The sequence below is a fragment of the Vulpes vulpes genome, chromosome 7 (assembly GCF_048418805.1).
Source record: "Vulpes vulpes isolate BD-2025 chromosome 7, VulVul3, whole genome shotgun sequence".
Taxonomy (NCBI): Eukaryota; Metazoa; Chordata; class Mammalia; order Carnivora; family Canidae; genus Vulpes; species Vulpes vulpes.
The window spans coordinates 40,666,559-40,692,032 of NC_132786.1; the positions used below are offsets into that span (position 1 = coordinate 40,666,559).

The 25,474-nt window shown below is 39.1% G+C and overlaps 1 long non-coding RNA gene across 2 annotated transcripts in view; it reads left to right on the forward strand.

Moving 5' to 3' along the window:
• Positions 1 to 25,474, forward strand: part of LOC140599668 (uncharacterized) — an 88,314-nt gene that overhangs the window by 53,311 nt on the left and 9,529 nt on the right. The window contains exons 2-3 of one of the 2 annotated variants that reach the window (XR_012002576.1): positions 836 to 1,152; positions 1,516 to 4,230. This is a non-coding gene — a long non-coding RNA (uncharacterized lncRNA). Of the gene's footprint in view, positions 1 to 835; positions 1,153 to 1,515; positions 4,231 to 24,060; positions 25,103 to 25,474 lie in introns of those variants that run through there. The other variant, XR_012002575.1, reaches the window with a different exon arrangement.

Genomic DNA, 25,474 nt, shown 5'->3' on the forward strand with positions numbered 1-25,474 from the left:
TGAGTATGCTTGGTGGGCCCATTGTTTTTTTTCAAAGTATGTTCCTAGATATTGATGGCTCTTATAAGAGAAAGAGTGTCTTAGGGAGGTAATTTGGGGAAATACAATATTTGCTAAAACATGTTTGTCTATGTTTTTAACTACAGTCTCCGAGAGGATTTAATACGCAAATACACACAGAGAGTCTCCCAGAGAAAGAGGATGCTGTCTTTCTGAAATGTATCAAATGACTAAATCGCCTTGATGAAGAGTAGTTCATGGGGTAGTTTTCTGTGGAGCATGATTTGGAAATACACAGCAGGTCTCAGCGGGAAATATTTGTAGACCATCTCTTAGGACAAACGATGTATTTTATTTTTCAGCATTCATGGAACAAGGTGATTTTTCTTCCTTGTCTTATTTTTAGAAGTTGTTCTCTGTCTGGATACTACTCAGTAAGCTTTAATTCCAATAATATTGACATTTTTAGATTGACACAAACCTGTCTCTTGAGTCAGGAGTACTAGCTAGGAGTATTTGTATGAAGTATTAGATCAGCTGTGGATTAAAAGGGGTGTGTCTTCAAGGGAACGGGAGTCACACTGAGGTTTTATCTCCTAGGAGGAGGTTTTCAGATAGTGAGGTATGGAAAGTTACAACCACCAAAAGAAAGTGGTTCTGCATAAAAGGTCTTTTTTTTTTTTTTTTTTTTTTTTTTTTAACTTATGTTAGTGCTTGCAGAAATAAACCAGCTCATTTATGGGAGCCAGATTTTCATTACAGAGAAAATAATGAGTCCCCACGCTTCTGGTCTTTAATTGAAATTTAAGTGTTTGCACTTGTGTTTGTCTTCTAGGGTTTCTATCCCAAAGGACCACAAACTGGGTGGCTGAAAACAACAGAAATGTACTTGCTTCCAGTTCTGGAGGCTAGAAGTCTGAAATCAAGGTGTCAGCAGAGCCATGGTGCCTCGAGGTCTCTGGATAGAATCTCTCCATGCCCTTTCCTGGCTTCTCCTGGCAGCTGTCCATCCCTGGGACTCCAGCTTGCCACTGTACCCCTCCAATCTTTACCTCTGACCTCATGTGGCATTTCCCACTTTTTACAGAGGTTGGAACTTCAATATATCTTTTGGGAGCATATAATTCAACCCATCACAACACCAAAGAACCGGTAATTATCTGTTGGGTGACCTGATGTCATGGTGGACAGAGTTCTGAGTTTGCTTTGTAGTGGTTCAATGATAATAGATGTGCTGCTATTGTCTTTAAAGACAAACGTAATTACTGTGGGTAATTGAAATTTGGCCTATCAACTCGTTCCTTACTTCAGACAATATCCCTACCTCATTGAGCTCCCTACCTGCAGAATAAGAATTTTTTTTATTGGTTCCCTTGCATTGTCAACTAAGTGATTTTAGGCAGTGAGGAGAATCTTTGTCAGTGGGAACCAATTCACAAATTGAATATGAAGCATTGGGCCATGGAAAAGATGTCCATCTTGTTTTAACAACAATTCTCTGTGTTTGAATTCAAGGTAGAAGACTGAAAAATGCCAGTGGAAGACTTTCTAAAGACTAGATATTCATAGTATATCTAGAATTACTCTGCACCTATTATATATAAACCTTGTATATACTATTAAAGTCTTTGATACAACGATACAAGAAGCAGAGCTGTCCTTCATACATTGGCGTCCCAAGTCTCTAGAGCACTGAGGTGATAATAGGAATTTGCACGCTAATTTCAATTTTGCAAAAGTCTCTAAAGTCATATTTTTATTGAGTTAGTACAGTGTAACTAAAATGTTCTTTTTCCTTCAGATTGAATTTATTATATGATTTTGATTATACTGGTTCTCTCATGCAGGTAGGTGTTCTCTTTGGCAATCATATATCTTTTTAAATAAATGAAAATGAATTCTGTATAGTGTGCAATTTTTTTGACATACAGAATCTTATAAAATATGGGAGTAGAAGGGGATTGAAACTTTATTTTTTATTTTTATTTTTTTTGAGATTGAGATTTTAAAAAGTGATTCTTGGTAGTTAAAATGTTGAGAAAAGAGCACAGGACAGGGTTAATGCCGATCATGCAACTCTCTTTTCATGAACATTGACAAAAAACAAGGCAGTCTTCCAAATGCTTTGTTCTCTTTCTACTTAAACCCATTACTTGACTTAAATGCCTTTAAACTATGACCTTCTAGAATATTCCATTGTTTAAAAAAAACTGTAGTTGGCTGATCAACTTCTTTAACATTTCTGAAGCCCTGTATCATTTTAATGGTTTGTATAGTGTGCCTTTGTTCTCAACGCTGTTAAGTAAACAGAGCCAAAATACTACAGAGAATAATTTATATATTCAAGAAAACCTCGGAAAGGGTAAAATGCTTTCCTGACAGAGTATTTAAAATAAGACAAAGCTGGGAGGGCAAAATCACCATTCCTGAAAGATCTCAATTAGAAAGTTCCTCATAAGGAGATGGCAACGTTCTACTGTATTTGTTGAAGCAATCTGCTGTCCTTCATGGCGTGATAATCCCACAGGGTTTTCCCACACTCTCTGGAATCCCTGAGAGCATCAGTTAAAACTGCATCCCTGACCTTTCTTGGGAAGTTTCTATCACCTTCTCTAAATTTCCATTTAATCTGATCTTACTCATCATATATTTTTTCTTAGAGTAGAAGATGTCCTTATAACCATGCATTTTTTACTCTCTAGGCAAGATGTTCCCAGGTAGGGGCCCAGGTGTGTTTTCGCTTTCATCCAGAGGCTCAACAACAAGCAGTTCCTCATCTTTACTTTTTTCTAAGAACTTGTCTTAAGAGTTTATTTCCTTTTAAAGGGGGTGACATCACATACTATTCTCTCTTGGAGGGCATGTGCAAAGAGAAAAGTCAAACCCCAAGTGACTTTTTTTAGATGTACATTTCCTTATAAAGTGTCACATCCATGCATACTGTTCCAAATGGTACAGCTCAGTGAAATTGGATATAGTGAACCCACCTGCGGGGCCACACCTAGGAAAAAACATCAAATTTTGCCGGCATTCCAGAAGCCTCTCTAAGGCCACCAGCTAGTCACTCCCTACCCTACTCCACTCCAGGAAACAACCATTATTCTGACTTTTATTACCATAGGTTATTTTGGCCTCTTTTCCAAATTTACTCAAATAGAATGAGACACCATATACTCCTTCGTACCAGGTTCAACATTCTGTTTGTGGAGGCTACCGAAGCAGTAGTAATGTGTTCAATTTTATTGCTGACTTTTACTCTGTGGTATGAAAATGCAACAATTTATTTTCTGGTCTGTCTTGACTGGACTTTTGTGTTGCTTCTAATATTTGATTATTAAGAATAGTGCTGCAGAGGATCCCTGGGTGGCGCAGCAGTTTAGCGCCTGCCTTTGGCCCAGGGCGCGATCCTGGAGACCCTGGATCGAGTTCCTTGTTGGGCTCCCAGTGCATGGAGCCTGCTTCTCCCTCTGCCTATGTCCCTGCCTCTCTCTCTCTCTCTCTCTCTGTGTGACTATCATAAATAAATAATTTTAAAAAAAAGTATAGTGCTGCAATAAAAATTGTTGTGCATGTGCTTCAGAAAACACATGTACATATTTCTGGTCAAGTGTTTATTAGCTCTTTGGATGTCTCCTTTGGGAGGTATCTTTTTTTGTAATCTTTTGTGCATTTCTTCTTGGGTTGTTTGTGCTTATTGCTTTCTTGGAGTTCCTTATACATTCTTTTACAGATACACATTTTATGTTTCTATCTTTTATATCTTTGTCAGATACACATCTGTCCATTTGTAGCTTGACTTTTCCTTAATGCTGTCTTTTAGATCTCAATTTTAATGTAGTCTCATTTGTCAATTTTTCTCTTTATGGTTTTGGTGTACCATTTAAAAAAAAATATTTGCCTACCCCAAGATCACGAAGATATCCTCCTATGTTACCTTCTGAAACTTTTATTGCTCTCTTGCATTTAGATCTCTGGTGCCCTTGGAATTGATGTTTGCATATATATGAGAAAAGAGGTAAAGTTAATTTTTTTCTGCATGGTGTCTGATTTTTCTATATGGATATCCATATGCCATTTGTTCAAAAGACTATCTTACAGTGTAGAGTAACTGGTCATAAATCAAACAATTATGTATGTATGTGTCTCTTTGTGAACTCCATTCTCTTCCATTGGTTTATTTGTCTCTCCATGTACCAAGGCCATGATGATTAAAATAAGACTTGATATAAGGTTGTCTAAGTCCTCTAACTTTGTTCATCCTCAAGATTGTCTTGGTTATTCTTGGCTCTTTGTATTTTCATAAAAATTTATAATCAGCTATTTCTCAACTTAAGAGAAGGATCAAAGGGGGGGATGTTGTATAACAATCTGTTGGTGTATATTCAGTGTGAAAAAAGTTCCTTCTGATTTTGATGATACATTAGGTTTGTGAACTGTATCATTAGAATGACTTGGGATACAAATATAGAAAACTTCAAACCATCTGGTTTAAATGTTAAAGATCTTTGTTGTCTCCCTTAACAAAAATCTGTTCAAGGGAATATGGCACCATTCATGGTATAATCAGTATTTCTGGATCCATTTCTGTATGATTCTGTCTTCCATGTGTTTTGGTTTTATATTCAGGCTAAGAGAGAACTGCAGTTTCAGGTAACATGTCCATAAACAATAATATCCAAAGGAAGAAGCGCTGTTTTCTTTTTGTGTCTTACTCAGGACAAAAGGTCCCCCCAGTTTTTCCTCTTTCCTCATTGGCCAGAATTATATGCCATGTCTTTGTATAAATCAATCACCAGTTTACAGAACAGAGCCACCATGATAGACTTGGATTGTACCTAAGACCAAGCTCATTCTCTACTTGGTTCATGATTTTGCATAACTGTGTCTACCTGGACAAAAACCAAGTAGTAAAAATAGCTGTAGGGTAAACATATAACTATTTCTGCTACAGACAGACTATCCCTTGGTCACTCAACATCTAAACACATTCCTCTATCTACATTTCCAAAGATAATCATTCCTGTGTGAATTATGATTATTGCTTTCTTAAAGGAAAACAACCCAATGTCTCTGTCAGTTAATATGCCCAACTCCAATTCTAGTGTCTCTGGATGTTGTGAGGTATTATCAGGTTCACATATAGCTTCTCATGTTCCAGCATCCTCAAACAGTGCCTAACATTGCCCCATGGATGAAAAATGGCACAGACCTTAGCATCTATACTTTAGGGTTGTGGAGATTACCAAAGAAGTTGAACTATTTCTGGTTAATGTTAGCAAATACTGGGGTTTCTCCAGAGAATGATTCCATTAATAATGTTTCTAAGAATAGGTTTGATTTGTTTCTTATCCATTTCATGAGCTAATGACTACAGCCAAAGCATGTGTCTGTGTAATCTTTGAGTCTGAGAATCCATGCTCCATACCATGATTCTCTGGGCCTTGTCTCTTTTCTTGGTCTTGAATATCAATGGCAACTACCTTGAATTTGTGCAAAGTAATAACCTTGTGTGAGCAAGGCACTAGCCATGATCCAGCACTTCCCTATACTGTATTCTCTTTTCTTGGCCAAAAAATTGGTTAATGAGAAGTGTGTGGGAAATGTGTGGCAGATTAGGCTTGCTTTTACTCCAATTTATCTCCTCCAAGTTTCCAGCCTTCCTCTGTGCTCTCAGATGGTCATCTTCAGGCTAAGCTCATATTTCTACTATAGGACTTTGAGAATGGTCTATAAAAGTAGACCATCCTCAAAAAGCATCCTAAATCATTCCTGCCATTTCTTTTATTTGTTCTTTTATTTTTAAAAGATTTTTATTGATTTATTCATGTGAGAGAGAGAGAGAGAGAGAGAGGCAGAGACACAGGCAGAGGGAGAAGCAGGCTCCATGCAGGGAGCCCGATGTAGGACTAGATCCTGGGACTCCAGGATCACACCCTGAACCAAAGGCAGGCTCCAAATCACTGAGCCACCCAGGGATTCCCTGCCATTTCTTTTAATACTATACTCTGTTCTACCTGTGACCAAAAGTAGAATAGGTGATAGCTTCATATCATAGCATATCATAGCATATTTAAATGCTTTATAGCTGCAGAGTCATCTAACCTCAAATTCTGGTACCCTAATTTCTTTATTCAATCAATTTCACATGTTTGGGCTTGTTTCTTACAGAATCCCATTCCTTGTGTTATTTTATGATTTAGCCACAGTCCATAGTTGCCAATAAGGAAAACCAGCTCCATACTGTTTACACAGAAAAGGAATACGGTGAAAGGATTATGAGTAGGCATAGAATCTCTCTGAGTGCCAGAAAACTAAGCTTAGAGGTCACTTAGCCAGAAACAAGGGCCAATATCCTGCTGCGGATCAGACCTGGTGCTGATAGCACCCTTGTCACTGCCAAGCATAGATGTTGCAGGAGAGACCGTTAACACCAGTGGAACTGGACACCAGATGTTCCGCTAGCAATGCGGCTAATATTGGCCCAGAAAACTTGGCTGACAATGTCCTGAGGCCACATCGCATTGTGGTCTTTACTCTTAGAGTTCCAAAAATGGTGCAGGCCTTAAAAGTCCCTCCGATTTGGGCTTTCTCCTTATCATATCTATCCAATCTCTTTCCTATGCTACTTTGGCCAGGGGAGGAGAGGTTAAAACGAAGGTGATGACTTCTAAATTTCCTTTTCCTCTCTTCTCCTCTCCTCTCCTCTCCTCTCCTCTCCTCTCCTCTCCTCTCCTCTCCTCTCCTCTCCTCTTCTCTCCTCTCCTCTCCTTTCCGTCCCCTCCCAGAGTCCACCTGGTTCAGAAGAAGTGGCTTTCCTTTCATGGTCCTCTCTGATTTCCACATTTGCATATTTTTCCCTCGAGAGGACTTGAGGTCCTCACAACTCAGCTGTCACATGGTAAGGGCATCCCCTCTATACCATGAAGACACTTCTATGGTCCCAGTTGTCCAGGAGTGACACTTGATGTGAAAACCATGGAGTGACTCAGAAACCATCATTTCAAATAACAGAAAAATACACTGGCTTAACATCCTCAGAATATTACTCCCCAATATACTGCATGGATTTGCTGAATCCACAGAACATTCTTTGGGAAGTGGCTGAGGGGCTTTTAGGTTCTTGTATTTGATAGCATAGGGAGAGCTGATTCAGCTAGCATCCACCAGCATGGCTGGGGATTGTAAGAATGTTGAATTATGAGACACCTGGGTGGCTCAGCAGTTGAGCATCTGCCTTCAGCCTGGGGCACAATCCCGGAGTTCCAGGATCGAGTCCCATATCGGGCTCCCTGCATGGAGCCTGCTTCTCCCTCTGCTTGTGTCTCTGCTTCTCTCTCTGTGTGTCTCTCATGAATAAATAAATAAAATCTTTTTTTTAAAGAATGTTGAATTATATAAATTCCAACTGATCATTAATCTAACAGTAACTGTGATAAGTGGAAAAAAAGAATAATATAAATCCAGCATACAGAAATTGCACATACAATTCTAACACATTTTTCTGGTTTGAATGTTGGAGAGCAGGGTTAGGGACCTTGGCAGAGACATTCTGTTTTAGGTGTGGGAGGATTCTAAGTTTAAAATTCCTAGGTGGGAGAGGATGGACACGGAGAAGAGCTGAGGAAGATGTTTCTGGTAAACCCCTCAAACAATGCCTAACATCGCCCAAGGGATGGAGAATGGTAAGACTCAGGTAGCAGCTGGGGAGCTACTGGGCCTAGCAGGTATTTGTTTGGGTTCTTTCAGATGGCTTGGGGGAACTTGTCTGATACTTTCCCGTGATCCATGGAGTGGGAGGGGACCCTGAGCACAGCGAAGAGGACTATGTGGGAGGGAACCTACCTGAGAGCCAAAGGGTCAGCACACCAGTAAGTAACCAAGTGAACTTCCCTCTGACCCGACACCAATGGCAAGCTGCTGGACAGAGGAGCCGGGTGTCCCTTCAGATGCCCTCCTGCCCTTTCCTTCCTGAGGCAGACCAAGCCTCAGCTGGAGCCCTCTTGCCTCTGGGAAACCTCAGAGCACTTGCCCAATTCGTGGGTGACTTCCATTTGCATTTCTTTTATTCTCCTCCCTTTGTCTTACACTTTTTTGTATATTGCTCAATAGTTGAGCTCAAACCTGCACCTGTTGCCCACAGATTGCCCTACATAGGACGTGCTGCCACCATCTCCCACCACCTGGGCTGGGGGTGGGGTGGGGTGGGGGCAATAGACAAGAGGCAGACTCTTGGTGACGAAGATGAGCACTTCTCCACCTCACTGTCTCTTTTCTCCTACCTTCCTTTTACCTTCTGATTCACTTATGCCAGGAGAGGCTCCTAGTGGGCAACCTGCCCTGGTAGTGCCATCAGGGATGAGGGACCAGAGGGCATGGAGAGAAAAGAGTGAAGCCCTGGAGAACACCAGGGAGATCGGAGAGCTGAGATGAGAGACAATGACCCTCAAGCACTTCACAGCATCACAGGTCACCTTATCTTTGTCAATTTAACAGGGAAGTTATGAGAAGTCTGATGTGGTGGGAACATGTCTCTAATAAATTAGAGCTCAGATGGGGCCATCATGTGGCTAGTGACAGCCGTGTCAAACAAAAGATCATATAAACAATATTTAAAAATCAATAAATAATCTGGAAATTATTAGAATTATTTAAGGAATTCTACTGCGGTTCAATCACTTGGCAAGTGATGTTAAAAAACACATGAATTTTCATTTTTTCTTTCTGAGAGTATATAAAGTTATGTTTCTAAATTTTGAAGTTTACATATCAATTTCTATGACTTTACTGGTTATGAAATATTTTTAATGTTTATATATTAATATAATATTTTAATATCCTTAGTCAAAAGACTACATTACCAATGAAAATATTTCATTTTTGCATGCAAGAGTATTTCAAACTTCCTTCCCAACGTGTGGAGACACTCAGATGAAACACTCTTGATATCCAGGCTCTTAAAGCAAGTACCTCTTTATCATCATAGCCATAAAAAATGAGTAATTTCTTACGTTCCTTTTCCTTTCCTCCTTTCCCCTTCCGTCCTGGTGAAAAGGAGATTATCGCGGATTTTGGGTTTTGTTGATGTAGAAATATGTAATGAGTTCCTTTCAGAAAGATTTCAGTGATCTGGCTGTGCTGGACCTCAGGATTATTCATCTGTAAAAGGTACCAAAGAACAGAATCAGGTCGCAGTGGTTATTTTGGGATTATCAGAAGGCTCCCCTTGCAAGCCTCAGTACAAGGCTTTTTGAGCTCCGGATATTCCCTTCTTCATTCCCCAGAAGGACGAGGGTTCTGTAAATTCTCTGACCCTCCACCTCTGGAATGTCTTTCTAACTACCTATTCGCACATTTGAGCCGCAAATCTCATTACCGTTAGTGACACATTTTGAAGTATCCTGTGTCTCCCTGAATTTGACATTAATGTTGACATACATTCCCTTATATCATTATAGCTGGGCACCATCGCACCCTTAGACATATTTTCCTGACTCTCTCCAACGCACGAACAATTTCAGCGATTACGAAAGTTTCATTATTACTCAATTTAGGCTTATACATAAGATATTTTATGATTCCAGTTAATAAAAGATATCAATGCAGAACAGGAATAGGCAAAGCATTTTATTACATGATATCTATCAAATTTTGAGAGTCAATACTTCCCTATTTTACCAGCTGCCACAGAAAACCTGAAAAACAATTTAGAAGAGGCCTCCAAGAGACAGAAAACACTCATGGAGCCTTGAGAGGATCGAGCAGATCTGCTATGCTGACCTCATGACTTTGATCAACAGGATAAGCAGTGTCATGCTTTGCTCTCATACTCACGACTCTGCTCTGGACTTGCTGAGAGAGAGCAAAAGAAAAGATAGTGAGAGGTGGGGAAGACAAGTCCCGGACCTGTCTGAAAGTCACATGCTTGTGGACCCCCATTTCCTATGCATCTCCCCCTGCATCATAGAAAGATAAGAGTCAGGTTATGGAGAATCTGGTAAATGGGAAGGTAGGTTTCCAGCTCACACACAATCTTTGTACATAGCAAGTCAGATGAGGTCAATTTCATTAATCTCAGTTGAATTTTTTATAATTTATTGAATTGCTTCAAAGCAGAATGCTCTGTATCTAAGGGTCTTACTTTAGGTAATATATTTTCAACTGATTGTATGACCTCTGGGAAAGTCATGTAACCACTCTGAGGCTCAGGACTAAGAACTACTTGGGACAGTCGTTTAATACTTGATGATACAGTAGATATGATCCCTGGCACACTGTGACCATCAGTGCCGGTTGAGGCTGACTCAGTTTTCCTGATTACTGACAAGGGTGGTATATGCAGGAAAACAAAAACTGATCAAGGGTCTTTGGCAGACTGAGTCTCATAGCCACAAAGGGTATTAAATACAAGAAAAAAAAATCTGGCGCCTCTTCAAGTAGCTGATGACACAAGCCAACATAATGGAAAACAATTACCAAGTGAAATCACAAATTGTGCAAAAAATGCCCCGACATAAGTGATCTTAGGGGAAATGCTCAAAGAATACACAAATCTACTGATAACATTTGTTAGGCCAGAATCAGATGTGCTGTGTGTATTTCCCGATGGAAGGATCATGTGAGCTGGATCATAGGAATGTGATTCAATAGCGATCTTAAAAACTTGCCATTACACTGCCCTAGTACTTACTGTTATTTCCAGTAGACTCCAGCCTACCCTAAGTGTGAGCTCCATATATCATTTTTCCCAGGACCTGATAGTTTCTGGATTAATCATACTCCAGTTTTGAGCTGAGAGAACAAACAATGTAAAGAGTTAAAAGCAACTGTAAGTCTTTTTGGATCAGCGAATTTGATATGAATGTTACCAGACCCCCTTGATTAAAATTGTTTTTTATTCCAGTGAAGTTCGTATCACATATTCTGAGCATTTTAAAGTATATAATTCAATAGTTTTTAATATATTCATAATGTTGTACAACCATCACCACTATCTTATTCTGGAATATTTCCCTCACCCCCAAAGAAACTTCTCTTTTAAAGTAAGTATACTTCCTAGGGCCTGTGAGTGGCTTAGTCAGTTAAGTGTTTGCCTTCAGCTCAGGTCATGATCCCAGGGTCTTGGGATCAAGCCTTCCATCAGGCTCCATGTTCAATGGGGAGTCTGCTTCTCCCTCTCCCTGCCCCTCTTCCCCATTCATGCTCTCTCAAATAAATAAAGTCTTTAAAAAATAAATAAATAAAGCAAACACACTTCTGCAGGGGCAACATGTAAAGTCCAGCCCTAACATTTCTATATTACCAGATTTTTTTTAAATTCCAAAGACAATAAAAAAAATCAATGTATTAGAGAAAAGGGATCACTTGAAATGGGAGAGCAAAATATTGAAGCAAGTATCAGTAATTCATTATTTCAGGTAGTTGCAGTTAGCCTGCCGACAGATAGCCTCCAGTGATCTCTGCCTCTTGATAGCCACACCCTGTGTGATCTCCTCCTGCATTATATCAGGATTGGTCTGTGCAACCAATAGAATACTGCAAAAAGGATGCTACGTCATTTCCAAGGCTGGGTAATAACAGATATTGTGGCTTTGCCTTACTTTCTCTGATTACTCCTTCTGGGGAAGCCAACTGTTATCTCAGAAGGACAGTCAAGCAGCCTATAGAATGACTCATTTATCAAGGAATTGAGGCCTCTGGCAAACGACAATATGAGGCAGTGGTCTTGGAGGCAGATCACCCAGCCTCAGTCAAGCCTTCAGATGACTAAAACTTGAGCTGACTCCCTGATTAGAGCCTTCAGAGCAACCCTAAGCCAGAGCTACCCAGCTAAGCTGTTTTTGGATTCCTGAGCCTCAGAAATGATGTGTAATAGTAAAGATTTACAGTTTTACACTGCTGAGTTTTGTGGTAATTTATTAACAGATTAATACAGAGCTACTATAGTAGTGTTAGGGTAATAGTTCAGCAAAGTTTCCAACGAAAGGAGGAAGTACCTGTGCCACAAAGAGTGAAACACCAGAAACTCATAGATATATAATCAATGCTTAAACCCTTCAACTGGCATAGGCTTAAGCAAGTCAGACTGCTACTTCCTTTACATATTCTTTTCCCTGCCACCAAGATGCCCTGTAGCAATCTCTTTTCCCATACAAGATGATCCTTGTTGAAATTAAACCTATCTCCTACAGAAATCAATAGAGAGGCTTACATGGTATGATTTTTCTCTGGGCCCCATTTATGCCTAGAGATGGAGGACTTTGATCCCCTGAATCTCCTTAGGGGTGGAGCTAAAAGAAGGTTGAAATGAGGATTTTCCAGAGGGGTCTTCCAATTTCTCTGTTTGTTTTCATTGAAATTTTTTTTTTTGAAAGAGGTTAAGACAAACAAAATAATTTCAAGTAAGTGCAATAAAATGGCAAATAAGCAATTTAAATAAGCGGGGGGGGGGGGGCAAGAAAGAGTTTGAAAATGTTAAATCAGTTATTGGTATCTTTATCATTCCTTAAGTTTCTAGAAAAAGACTGGTTTCTCCTTCCCTGCTTAAAAGTTTACTCAGACTCTATTCTTTGAGTTGCTTAAACTACTTTACAGTGTTTTCTCTTGGCACCAAAATGTGTTTATATAATTCAAACCTCCAGTCTGTTCTGATCTTGTTGAAACTTGTTATGCTTTGCTAACTCATAGTAAAGTAAATGCATTTTTAGAGTTTAGGCCAGAGACTTAAGCCACATTTGACTACATGTTTTCCTGACAGTATCAATTTCTGTCACTTTGTCAACAAGTTACTCGAGGTGGGGTTAATTTTCTTTTTGCAGGAATGTGACCAAAAATGTGTTTAATGATCTTAGGTCCTGGTTTTCTTGGATTTGCAGTAGCTCTTAGCTGGCAACTCTGAGAATAAGCCAGATGCTGTCCAGTAACTAACCTCAGCAGTCGGGAACCAAAGGAGCTCATCTCCTGTTTCATCAAATAAAAACATAACACAGACGCTTTTTGTTAATTGGGCATGAAGGGCAGACATTGGATCTGTGGGCCCACTGGTTTTTAGAACAGGCCAAAGAAGGGGCACCTGGGTGGCTCAGTGTTTGAGTGCCACCTTTGGCCCAGGGCATGATCCCGGGGTCCTGGGATCGAGTCCTGCATCAGGCTCCCTGGAGGGAACCTGCTTCTCCCTCTGTCTATGTCTCTGCCTCTCTCTGTGTCTCTCATGAATAAATAAATAAATAAAGAAGTGTCTAAAAAAAGAATTAAAAAAATAAAAATAATAAAATAGGCCAAAAAAAGTAATCAAGGGCTCTCAGAATCTGGGGTTTAGAAAAAGTGATGATATCATCAAACCTGACCTCTTCTGTACCCTCTTCTTCTGTTCTATTGGTCTTTTGAAATGTCCTTTACTGGTGAGCCTACTTAGTAATTTTTTAAAAACTTTGTTGCTTACATTTTGAACTATGTCAATGATAAAGAAAAGTCCCAGAAACAATTTAACAGATATCTGTGTAGGCAACATCAATATTGAATAAATGTTAAGATTTAGACTCCATTTTTTAAGAGAGAGAACATATCCTAGACAAAATCAGCCTCCGGTCCTGTGGTGGACATGCCCTAGGGTTATGCCACACTCTTATATGTCCTCTTCCCCTTGAGTCACAGAACCTCTGGCTTGTTCCTAAGTAATAGAATATGGCAAGATGATGTGATGTCATTCTCTTGATTAAGTTACATTACACGGCAAAGGGTAAGAGATTTTATAGATGTAATTAAAGTCCTTAATCAGCTGAGTTTTAGTTTGCTGAAAAGGAGATTATCCTGTTTGGGCCTAGTCTAATTAGGGAACACCTTCAAAGAGTGTCTGGAAGTCAGAGATTTACAACAACAGAGAACCTCTTTCCTCATTGCCAGCTTTGAAAAAACTGGCCACCATGATTCTATAGCTGCAAGAAAATGAACCTGGCCTACATTTTGACAGAAGTTGGATTATTTTCTAGTCCAGTTCCCAAGTGTGAGCACTGTCTGGTTGATTCCTCGATTTCAAGCTTGGACTCAGATCAAATAACCCAGCAAAACCTTGTCTGGACTTCTAACACAAGGAAACTGAGAGATGATAAATGGGTGTTAGTTTAAGCTATTAAATTTGTGGTGTTGTTAGTCGAGACACAAAGCTAGTAAAAGTCCTAATCTCATCCTTTATCTCCTTCCCCAGAGGAGATGATATTCAACTTTGCTAGAATGAAGGGAAATAGAAATTAAAACAATGAGTTGCCATTTCTCATTCTTCAAATTGACCAAAATTAAAACACCCGACAATTCCAAATGTTGGGAGTCATAGGAAGTTTTATATGCTGGAAATAGAAATGGAAATGAAAATTGGTACAACCATTTCAGACAGGTTTTATAATGCCTATGGGGCCTAGCAATCCACTTTTAATGTGAATACTTAAGTACTTTGTTTTGTACTTAAAAAAATACTTTTTATACTTAAAAAAAAACTTTTACTGCATATACTTGACAGAGGTTTGCTACATAGTACCCATAAACAGTATTTGCTTTCTTTGTTTTAAATTTTTCATAAATGTACACTTTTGTAACTTGATTTTTAAATTCAGTATTAGGTTGTCAGATTGATCCATTTTTGATATATGGATTATACTTTGTAATTTTTAAAGATTTATTTATTTATTTATTTGGGAGGGGAAGGGCAGAGGGAGAGAGAGAGAGAGAATTCTAAGCAGTGAAGAGCCCAACTCAAGGCTTAATCTCATAATCCTGAGATCACGACCTGAGCTGAAACCAAGAATTGAATGTTCAATGACTGAGTCACCCAGGTGTACCTGGATTATTCTTTTTAACACAGTAAAAAAATATTCCATTATATTACAATACCACAGTTTCTCCATTCCCTAAACTGTACTGAGGTGAACAAATCTGTATTGATTTTGAGGACAGCTTCTCTAGGGAATATATGTAGAAGTGAAGTTGTTAGGTCCCAAAGGCATTATAAAATGCTTGAGATGTCGGTGCCATTTTCACTCTCATTTCCAGTATACAAAACTTCCTATTACCTTAACATGTGGGGTGGTCAAAGATTTTAATTTTTGTCAATTTGACGGGTGTGAAATGGCATCTCGTGGTTGTAATTTGTATTTCCCATTATTTCTAGTAAGACTGAAATAGTCAAAACATCAGCTCATGTGATTTTGGTCATTCTGGTTTCTTCCATGCTAAATATCTTTTGTCCTCTTCATGTCTTCCGCCCATTTTCTTGCCGGTAGTTATTATTTTCCTTGTTGACTTGTAGGACGTGTTTATATATTCTGGGTCTCAATGTTTTACCAATTAAATGCATTACATATGGCTTATTCTAATCAGTTCCCTTTCAAAAAACATATTTGTAGTGAACTTTGGTTTTCCTTGCTGCAAAGTGTGGGTTACACCATGTAACTCACAGATAAATGAGATAATGAACACATGAAAGTTCCTGCTCCAGTGCCAGGTATAGTTTAGGTGTGCAGTGGTTAGCCTCCTCCACCTCCTATCTATCTATCATCTATCTGTCTATCTATCTATCTATCTATCTATCTATCTGTCTATCATCTATCTATCTAGATTTTATTTATTTATTCATGAGAGACACAGAAAGAGGTAGAGACATAGGCAGAGGGAGAAGCAGGCTCCCCAAGGGGAACCCAATGTGGGACTCTATCCTGAGACCCTAGGATCATGACCTGAGCCAAAGGCAGACACTCAACCATGGAGCCATCCAGGCACCTCCCTATATCTCTTTTTAAAGAACTTCTGGGTTTGGTGATAGGGCAGTGGCTAAGAGAAGTGGTTTGGGGTTGTACGCATGTCTTATTACATCCCACTATTAGGACTTGCTGGCCTGTGATGTTGGAGTCCACCACTCTCTAAACCTTTTTGCTCATTTGTAAAATAGAGATCAAAATGCTTGCTTTATAGAGCAACTGCAAGACTCAAGCTCTAGTTGCACAGTCCTTACAGCACACTGAGCCCTCAAAGCAATGGTAGCTGTTCTTATTATTATCATCCTCATTAAGGAAGATGAGAGTTGCCTAGAAATAACAAACATGGCTTAAAATATGACAGTCTCCCTATAAAAGATGTACTAACTGCTATCGGAATATAGCAGTGAGGGAAGATTACATTCAGCCAGGTGTTGATGGAGATTCAGGGAAGGCTTCATAGAAGAAATGTCATTTAAATATAGTTTGTAAGAAGGGAGGGTGGGATATAAAGAAGTAGTTACAACTTGAGGAGAAAGATATTTTTGGCAGTAAAACAAAAGAAAATGTGGGGATATTAAATAAAACCAACAAAGCTCCTAGTACTCTAGCTGTACAGAAGTACGGGATAATGGGAGAGGGTGTTGTGAACAACCTGGAAAGGGATGGTAAGAACAGATCATGGAGGCTCCTGGATGGTTTAAAACTTTGAAGTCAGATATGATAAAAGAGGATTTAGTCTTTGAAGATATCAAAGTACCTTTGCACTAACTAGTATCCCATGCACTGAAAAGGACCCTCTCTGTGTAACTATAAAGTGCTTTTGCCTATGGAATAATCACATTTCTCAAACAGGGGTCAGTGACTAACTTGCCCAGGGGTGGGAGTAGGGAATATGGGGGCTGTGCATATGACCCATATACAGGAACCCAATAAGTATGTCAGGGCAAATGAACACTATGGGATCCAGTCTGAAGCTGCCTAATTACTCCCATCCCATACTAGGAATCAATGGTCTCCCTTAGATCAGTTGTAGTGAACCTTGGTTAGTTCCTTAATATGGCTCAGAAAAGGCAAAGTATGTAGCCTTCTCATGGGCGTTCCTTGTGGGTTCAGATAGTAGTTTTCACCACATTTAAAAATATTTGGATGAAACACATTTCCTTCAGAAAGTTTTGTTTTGGATAGATTGTGCACCACTTATTGTCCACCTAAATTGTGGAATTTTGGTTGTACCCAAACACATTGGGTTTATAATTATTTTTATTTTCTCCTAGATTTTGTTCTTCCAATTTACTATCACATAATCATTAACTGGAAAAGATGCTTTGGTCTTACTTATATGAGGAATCTAAAAGCACCAAACTCAAAGAAACAGAGAGTAGAGTGGTTGTTGTTAGGCACAATGGGAGATGGTGAGAAAGAGAGAGTGAGAGAGAGGAGAGAGAGAGAGAGAGGTATTAGACAAAAGGTGCAAAGTTTCAATTATACAAGATGAATAAATCTTAGAGATCACTCTATAGCATACAGCCTATACTTGACAACATTCTATTGCATATTTAAAATTTTCCAAAGAGGGTAGATGCTATGTTAGATGTTTTTATCACAAAAAGCAATAATAATACTTTATTATTATTTATATAATGATGAATACATTCGTGGCACAGATTATGATGATTTTACAGTGTATACCTATCTCCAAACACATCAAGTTGTATACAGTAAATATGTACAGCTTTTTGCATGTCAATCACACCTTAACAAGGTGGTTAAAAAGTGCTTTGGTCTTCTATTATTGTTTTCTTAACAACTGAACATTCCAACACTTATATGTGTACTCATAAGAGAACTTTCAAGAGGTAGCTAGATACAGCTGCAAAACTTTTACCATCCAAATTATGAGTCTGAGATTAGAATTGTTCCTACTTTTAAAGAAAGTTCTAGGCTCCAGCATGGCAAATGCTTTTTCTCAAACAAAAAATGGTGAGTAATTCTGTGAGCAAAACCAGGAATGAATCATACCACAAGAAATTTCCATCCTAACTGCAGACACTCATTGTAAAAAAAAAAAAAAAAAAAAAAAAAAATCCAGAGCCATTTCTAAAGGAAAAATGGAGAGGATTTACCATGAAGTTACCCTGTTGCTCTCCATCTGGATCTAAACTGATTCAGCTGGAGTTGACTTCCTAGTGGTCTCCAACGGAACTGAAATCATCTTTGTGGGGCCAGCAATTTGTTCTCATTTTCTACCTCATTTTGCAGCATCTGGTAAGAAGTATGTAAGTAGCAGGTGTATTCACCATTGCCCGCCCCCCCCCCCTTTTTTTGGAGAACCATTTCTTAAGTATTTCAATCTTTCTTCTCGTCCTAATGTAATTGGTAGAAAGCATGAGAAGCTTTATGAAATGAGGTTATTATAATGAAAGTTTATTTATGTTGGACCTTATAAACACAATGATTCATTAATCAAAACACCCATTTTTGTTTAAGCTGGAAGTATGAGACCTAGGAATTAATAGTTATCTAAATTTTCACTTCCAAAGGCTTTGTAGGGGTGCCTGTGTGGCTCAGTCAGTTAAATGGCCAACTCCTGATTTCAGCTAAAGTTATGATCTCAGAGTCGTGGGATCGAGCCCCACATTGGGCTCTGCACCCAGTGCAGAGCCTGCTGGAAATTCTCTCTCTCCCTCTCCCTCTGCCCCTCCCCCTGTTCTCTCTTCTTCTTTAAATAAATAAATAAAATCTTTTAAAAAATAAATGCATAAAATTAAAAAATGATCTTTATTTTACAAAAAGGGAAGTGGGTCTCTGAGAAGTTTCTTGTTTTTTAAGAGTACAGATGTGCTGGTGGTTCGAATAAGTCAAGTTTTGTGACTCTTCATCTTCTGTATTTGTTGTCTGTCAAACCACAACTCACACATGGCACTTAACAAGCTTATTTTTTTCAGCAAGGGAGTTTTATCTTTGTTAATAAATTGAGGCATTTTTTTATATTTCTATTAATTTGCTGTAATTTTGCCCAAGTAGCTGCTCCAGATGGCATGTTAGAGACCAGAACACAGGGTATTAAATGTTTTTAGGATATAATCCCATCTCTAATAATACTTTCTTCTAGATAACATGGCCAACCATTTTCTTCCTAATGCCATCTAATTAACCAAGGAGGGAACTGCCAGTAGGAAAATCCCTATTTTTGCCTTCAGAATTAGGGCTTTTTTATATAGACGTCTGCACCTGCAAAGCTTGGGCAAAAACACAGCTCACACTGGTGAGCAATTTGGTCTTGTTGGTAAATAAAACACACACACTTCTAATTGGTTTCTTTTAAAATTAAACACAAATTATGTCCCAAGTGCCTTTAAAGGCACTATTTTGGCAAGGTAGCTTTGTAAGCTGAATCACTTGTATTTTACGATACAGTTCCAGGTGGTACAAAATAAACATTTAGACCTGGATACTTTCCTCTCATGTTTTGCTTTTTTTTTTTTTTTTTTTTTTTTTTTTTTGTGCTTTCTTCCTTTGGTTCAAGTCCTAAGAATTCAGTTGAGCACAGAAATTTGTTTAAAAAGTAAATCTCTACTCAGATACGGTATATAGGCCTGTCCCTGATGCTCTTCCCTGAAAGTTATGAAAACAGAATAGCTGATGTTGGCCTACATGGGCAGAGTTGCAGAAAGTCTTCCTAGGTTACCTTATGAAAACTTCTCTAATACTTTCTCTCATTTCCATGAAACTCAACATCATGCTCTTAAAGAAATGGAAAAGCAGCATACTAAGTATGATCAACAAAGAAGGAACTGGAACCCATTGCTCTCCCACAGTATCCCATCTTTGGCCATGGGCAACACTGTTGGCAGAGGGAGCTTGTGACAGATGGGATGCTAATAACCACTCTTGGAAGATGACTTGGCTGTGTTCGGACCCTGTTTTCAGTTTCTTGGCTGCTTATTTTGGTGGAAGACATTAGGATTGAGTTGGGGCTAAGAGCATCACGTGAATAAGCAGGCAATGCATTATAGTGGTTTGAGTCTGTGGCCAGGAATAAAACCTTTTATAGCCTTTCCCTTTACCCCACTCTGTGGAGAGATGAAACAGAACAAATCTCTAATGTAGTTTAAACTTGGTCCAACCTAAAAAAAAATAAAACGATCCTTTTTGGAAAAAAATTCTCAATTGGATAAAAATGTTCTGTCTCTCAGATTACTCCTTCTTTGCCTTCTCTGTAAGATGGAGTAGTTGGTGTAGAAGGTGGTATGGAGTGGCCACATAACCTGTTGGGTTTGTGGGCGAAATGGGGTCCTCTGGTCTTCGGTTGAATGTGGAGTATTACCTGGCAACATCTGTTGGCCTCTAAAATGATGTTGCTTGATCAACTCCTTCCAAACCTGCTGTTTTGGGCTGATGAGCTCATGGGTCTTTTGGACAATGCTTCTGGACAGAGCCAGTCAATTAGTTTCTCCTCTCTCACTGCCTGCTGGCTCCTGAATCTCTCTTTTATCTTCCATGTGGTCATTTGGCCAGACCGTCCACCCTTAGCCTCTTCTGTGGGTCACTTTGCCTTATCCTAGCAGCCCCATGGCAGGTCCATTGGCCTTAACAGTGTCCTTGTCTTATGGGGATGAGAATAGCCTGGGAAGCTATGCTTCAAGGCATTTCTCTATCTGACCACATTGCACTCCCAAGTTTATTTAGATAGACCGTTCCCTGTTTGGTATATGGCTGTTTATGCTGTGTCCTCCTTCTTGAGACCCAGACAAGATAAGATAAGAGTCCATGTACCCAACTTATATAACAAATTTCAGAGGGAAGAATCAGGGCACATCCATCTGACTATCTCACTCTTCTCTTTCTCTGTGTCCTCTACATAAAAGGCAGGTTTCTCTGCTCCTCTTCTGCTCTTATTTGTCCCTTACATAAAACTCTAAGCTAAAGAAAAAGATAAATGAATTTAGGTAATCCTTTCTTATGGCAAAGCCTCGCCTGAAAGGCCGTTGTTTTGCTTCATTTAAGCTGTATTTCTAATGTTTTTTTAAAGCTCTAAATGTTTTGCTTCATTTAAACTAAACCACAGTTTAAATGACAGCAACTGAACATTATCTGTCATTTTGTTGTTGTTAGTTTTGTTTTGTGTTCCTTTTATAGAAATCTTAATCTCCCTCCCTCAGGCAGATGGGTTCCTTGAGTGTCCTAGGACCAAGGCCATGTATTAGGAAACTAAGAAGTAAAAAAAGCACACACATAATTATCAAATTATTTCCCCCATTACATTTATGCTCTCCCAAACCTTCACAGAAAGTTAGCAAAATATGTATAACTTTAGATGCTATTCTCTAGATGAAAAAACTAAGTTTACCTAAATATATTTCAAACTATACCTGACTGGCTCCAAAGCCCACGCTCTTCCTGGGAACTACATTGCCTCTGTTGAAGAGCTGGAAGTTTAGATGTAGATCAAGAGCTAAGAAAGTTCAGAGAGTAGCCAAGCAAATGGCATCATCTGCACTATGACTCAAAGTTGGGGACAGAACAGAGACCTATGTGGCTCCCATCACCACTGTGCCAGGTGGTCTGAGGTGCTGAGAGTTCAAGTAAATACTTGCCACTTAGTAGAAGAATAGAGGCAGTACATCTGATTGCTTGTTTACTGATAGAAACAGAATCAACAGATGATTTCATTAGAGTGGAACAGCTTTTGAGACACATTCTCTGAATTCTTAATGTCATCTGGGAAACTCGGAAATAGTTCCATAATCTTGTGGAGGAGGGAAGAGCAGATCCTGCCATTCTGACTTTCATATTCCACACAGTCTACCAAGTCTCTGCTACTTGAGCAAATGTCATATGATTTGAGTTCAGAGAATTTAAAGCTTAATGGGTTATTACCTTGATAGCTACATAATTCATTTTAAGCCTGCTTCACTTAAGCTTATAAACACATTGCCATGGTGTGGAGATTCCTTTGTGTAAATTTTATTTTCCCTCTATGTTCATTGATTTTATAAAGAATGGTCACAAACGGACAAGATGGCTGGAAGAAGAATGTGCACCCAACCCTTGGGCAGCATGAGAAGGGCATCCCTGTGTGGCTGTGTCCCCAAGGGATTGGGGTGGGGGATGAGGAAGGTATATTAAAACCTGAGTAGGGTGGGAAGGAAATCCTTAGGGAAGGGTGGCATGGCATAGGGTGTGGGAGTCCATCCAGGCTAAGTGGGGAGGGTATTTGTGCAGCAAGGCGGCAGCCTGGGGAATCAGAGCGCTAAGAGCATCAGGATGAGGTCCAGGAAGGAAGCAGAGGTGCAGCCAAACCTTGAGGTGTTGGAGCTGAGGTGTGGTGAGGAAAACTTCCAGATGGGGAATGAGTGGTGGCAGCAGAGAATGTTCCTATATGGGGAATTGATCAAATAGGTAAATATATTAAGGGTAATGGCAGATAGATTTCTCACTGCCAGAGACGGAGAGAAAACAAAATGGACCTCAGTAGTGTTGAATTGGAATTGGTGGTATCAGTGTGAACATACAGGTTGTCAGAAAATAGAGAGGAAGATAAAGACAATAAATAGATTTAAGTATACACATGGGCGTATATACATTGACTTTGTCTACTGAGTAAAGTGATGCCCTAGTAACAGCAAATGAAACTCCTAGCACTCAGATCTGTTTTTCTTAACATGATTCTACAAAAAGGAACCAACTTCCTTGAAGAACTCGCTGATTCCAGGGCTAGGGCAGGGAAAGTACAAGTTGAGACAGAAAACTCTTTTTTTGTGTGTGTCAGAAGCTAAGAAAGTATACTCAAAGAATGATGGGGATATGTCAAAGGAACACAGGCCCAGCTTGCAGGGGCTGCACTAGCTGAGTCTGGCACAATTTGTACTTTAAAATAAATGATATTACTAGTAAAGCATAACCTATCGAATAAAATAGAAAACTATGAGTCTAGACTGATATAATAAATGAATAAATTGCAAGTGATGAGACATGGGATATTTACCCTGCAAGTACCTGTGCACAATATACTTATTAATTCTAAAGAAAAAAAAAAAAGAGAGAGAAACTTCACATCAGAGAAGTCTGGAAGTCAATACCTTAGTCAAGTGATCAAAGAGATATCACCAACAATGGGACACACTGAAATGATGTGCCAGCACTCTTGGGCAATGAGGACACAGCATCACATCTGTGATGTTCCTGCCAAAGAGGCATGACCTGAATTAATCATGAAGGAGCAAGAGATTGAGGGACATTCCACAAGATAATTGGTGTACTATCTTCAAAAGTCCCAAGGAAGATGAAGAAAGTCTGAGGAACAGCTCCAGAGCCAAGGAGCCCAAAGAGATAGACAACTAAGCCCAACGGGTGGTTCTGAACTGGATCCACTTGTTGTAAAGGACATTAGGAGGAGCACAATAGTGAGAGGGGGCCTCATAATCAGATGGTAATTATGTATCAGTGTTAATGTTTTGGTTTTGGTGGTTGTGTTCTGGTTCTATAGGAGAATACCCTTGTTTGCAGGAATGTACACTGAAATATTTTGCAATTATGGGCTATCAGGTTGGCAACTTACCCTCAATGATTCAGAAAAAAAGGTCTCTTTTTCTGCACTGACATTTCTCTTAAAAATATTTAAGTAGGGGCACCTGGCTGGCTCAGTCGGTAGAGCATCTGCCCCTTTGTCCTAGGGTGGTGAGTTCAAGCCCCAGCTCAAGTGAGGAGCCTACTTTAAAAAAATAGTTAAAAATAAAGAAATAAAATATATTTCAGAAAAATATTTAAGTAATATAATAATAACAATTATATTATGTAATATATTATTCTATAATACATATTATCTTATATAATTATAATAATATGCACACAAATTAAAATGGAAGATATTTAATGTAGACTTTCAACACAGACTCAAGCATATTTAGCTCTATGGTGATCACAGATGATTAGACAAAGCTGTCTAACTGTGCTAGTCTAATTTGAAGCAGAAAAATGTAGCTAGTATGAAGTTTTAGGTCTAGCTTTTCAGAATTATTATTAGTATCATTATCATTGTCACTTTTTTAAAAAAAGATTTATTTATGTATTTGAGAGAGAGAGAGACAATGCAAATGAGAGGAGAGGCAGAGAGAGAGAGAATCTTCAAGCAGACTCCTTGCTGAGCCTGCAGCCCACCTAGGGCTCAATGCTAGGACCCTGAGATAAAGACCTCAGCTGAAATCAAGAGTCAGATGTTTAACTGACTAAGCCATCCATGTGCCCCATCATTGTTACTTTTAAATTTAAAGTTATTCCAAATGTTTTTTTTTAATTTTTTATTTATTTATGATAGTCACAGAGAGAGAGAGAGAGGCAGAGACACAGGCAGAGAGAGAAGCAGGCTCCATGCACCGGGAGCCCGACGTGGGATTCGATCCCGGGTCTCCAGGATCGCGCCCTGGGCCAAAGGCAGGTGCCAAACTGCTGCGCCACCCAGGGATCCCCTATTCCAAATGTTTGGAAAAGTTGTGAGACCAGTGAGAAGAACTTCCACAAGGCTTTAAGCTTTACCTAGATTCAACATGTGGTAACATTTTATGGTATTTGATTTTTCATCTCTATTTTTTTTCTAAACTATAAGTTGTCAACATCATGTCCCTTCCCACTTAAATGTTTGTGCCTCCATCTCCTAAGAACAATGATGCTCTTTTACTTAACCACAGTACAATGATCAAATTCAGGAAATGTAGCGCTAATATATAGAGTCCGTATTTTCATTTTGTCAATTAGCCCAATAATTTCCTTTATTGCCTAGCACAGGATCTAATCCAAGTTCAAACAACACATCTAGCTGTCATGTCCCTTTCATCTGGAACAATTCCTCCGATTTTCTTTGCCTTTCATAATACTGAAAGCTGTTTCGTAAAATACTTCTCGGTGGTGGTATAATGTTTTTGTCTGGATTATTTTTCTTCTTCCCTCTCCCCTTTTCTGTGCCAATTTTCCCATGTGTTACAGAAATCTCTTTTTTTTTTCTGCCCTCTTGAGTTCCACCAAATCCCAGAAACTGACACTTGTTTTGATGGGTGGATTGTTCACAATGGACGTTTCTTCTGATTTCTTTTTCCTACTTTGCTGGAAGAACCAAGGATCAATACCTGTAGAATTTCAATAATTCAGACGTACAGAAGGGCAACAAACGGATTAGTTGGGAAGAACCAAATTCACAGTTGGAATGAACTATTTACTACCATTGACTAAACAATGCAGAATAATTTTATTCAGCAAAATACAAATCATGGACTTGCAAACCATCATAACCCCTGAGAGTCAGCATTAATTACCAACTGCATCCTTCTGACACACCAATGAAGCTCTTCGCATGGGGGATGAAGGTATGGTTTCTGTTCTCTCTGGGTCTTCCTTTGCTGTGCTGGCTTGATGCTGAGCCCTCACACTGGTTCCTTGCCTAAAAATAGCACACTGCTGGATTATAGGGAGACTTATGAACACATGAAATGAGAAATTAGAGAACTAATTGTAAGAGAAAGACAAAACAACCTGAGAACGAGGGGTTATTAAGTATGCTTCATTTCAGGGAAGGTGGGGCAGGATGGGACACAAAGCGTGGGTAGAAGGATTATGCTAAATATAAAAACAGAGCTACATGAAACACACAAGGGAAAATAATGTGCTAATTATATAACAAAACATTCACCTCATATAGCAGCATTATAACCTCTGGGTTCCCACAGTTACAGTATTTT